This window comes from Carlito syrichta, unplaced genomic scaffold (genome assembly GCF_000164805.1).
Source record: "Carlito syrichta isolate Samal-C Ts95f unplaced genomic scaffold, Tarsius_syrichta-2.0.1 Scaffold314105, whole genome shotgun sequence".
NCBI classification, from domain to species: domain Eukaryota; kingdom Metazoa; phylum Chordata; class Mammalia; order Primates; family Tarsiidae; genus Carlito; species Carlito syrichta.
Window position 1 is genome coordinate 157,413 of NW_007258201.1, and position 1,929 is coordinate 159,341.

General features: G+C 42.5%; 1 protein-coding gene across 1 annotated transcript in view; it reads left to right on the forward strand.

Moving 5' to 3' along the window:
• The window catches only part of ANKRD31 (ankyrin repeat domain 31), a 135,911-nt gene that overhangs the window by 11,412 nt on the left and 122,570 nt on the right, over positions 1 to 1,929 (forward strand). The window lies entirely within an intron of this gene.

The following is a 1,929-nucleotide window of genomic DNA, read 5'->3' on the forward strand; positions in this document are numbered from 1 at the left end:
GAAACAAAGAGCTGAGTACCATATGTTCTCACTCATTAGTGGACCTTGAACAACTACCATATTACTGTAGGAAAGGGATTGAAAGTAGCGGGAAACTACAGGGAGGGGAGCTGGAATTGACAGTAGTCGATATCCACCTGGGGAAGGTGGGGCACACCTCATCAATAAGGGTACTTGCACAAGGAACATTTGTATACCTAACTCTGAATTGTACCCTACAATTTCAAAATAAAAATTAGAAGAGGAGCCGGGCTCAGTGGCTCAGCCTGTAATCCCGTGCCTTTGGGAGGCTGAGGTGAGTGGATTGCCTGAGCCCGCGGGTTCGAGACCCGCCTGGGCAGCGAGACCTCATCTCTACAATAAATCAAAAAATCAGCCGGGTGTGGTAGCGCGCGCCTGTAATTCCGGTTACTTGGAAGGCTGAGGCGGAAGGATCACCAGAGCCCAGCAGGTCGAGGCTGCGGTGGCCGGGAGCGGCCACTGCACTCCAGTCTGGGCGACAGAGTGAGACTCCAACTCAAAAAAAAAAAAAAATTAGAAGAGGAAGAAAACAAAAAACAATGGTTCTCAAACTATGGTCTATGGACACTTTGGGAGTCCATAGATCCTTTTAAAGGGCCTGTGAGGTCAAATCTATTTTCCTAATAATACTAATGCATCAGTTGCCAATTTTATGGTGTTTACATTTGCACTATAGTGCTAAAGCAATGATGGGTAAAATGCTGGAGCCTTAGTAGGAATCAGGGCAGAGGCAACAAACAATACTGGTCATCATTGTGTTTTTTTCATTGCCATGTACTTTATTTATTCATTTATTTAATGAGCTGGACTCTCTGTTGCCCAGGCTAGAGTGCAGTGGCAAACTTATGGGCACCGCAACCTTGAACTGCTGGGCTCATGTGATCCTTTTGCTTCAACCTTCCAAGTAGCTGGAAATACAGGTGTGCACCACCATGCCCAACTAATTTTTAAGAAAACTTATTGTAGAGGTGAGGTCTCACTATGTTGGCCATGCTGGTCTCGAACTCCTGGGCTCAGGTAATCCTCTTGCCTCTGCCTCCCAAAGTGCTGGAACTATAGGCATGAGCATCTGTGCTCGGCCTGCATTGTACTCTCAATTTTAAAAAAAGCCAGTTTCACTTAACACATTTGTGTTTTATGAGGCAAAAAAGTTATTAGTTTTAAGCCTCGACCTATGTATATATCTTTTTTAATATTCTGTGTGATGAAATGGGAAGTATACTTAAGCATTTCTGTGCACATTGATTTATGATGGTTATCTTGAGAAAGCCTGTGCACTTGTTTCAGTTGGAAGCATTGTAAGAAAGCTAGTTTTACTTTTTTTGTTTAATTTTTTTTACTTAAAAGAATGACTGACAAACTGGTTATTCACACTTAGGTATGCAGCAGGATTTTTTGGGGAAATAAATGACCATTTCCTTAAATGTTTACTTTAAGGAAAATAGCTAATGATATTTGTTGCCAATGAAAAATTTGAACTGTCAAATTAGAATTTTGGAAAACTTGTGTCCACCACCTGACTTCAGTGGCTTTTCAATATTTAATTTTCTGGTGAAATCACTGGTGATAATTATGAAGGTGATTTTTTCGTATTTTATAGTGAAATGTATCAACATTAGGAAGATGTGTATAACTCAGTGATTAATGTCTTTTTAAAAGACCAGTGCATCTGGCCGAGCTCGGCGGCTCAGCCTGTAATCCCAGCACTTTGGAAGACTGAAATGAGTGGATTGCCTGAGCCAGTGAGTTCGAGACCAGCTGGGGCAACTTGATGAGACTTTGTCTCTTCAATAAATCAAAAATTAGCTGGGTGTGATATCGCGTACCTGAAGTTCTGGCTTTTTGGAAGTCTGAGGTGGAAGGATTGCTGGAGCCCAGCAGGTCGACGCTGGAGTGGCCGTGAGTGTG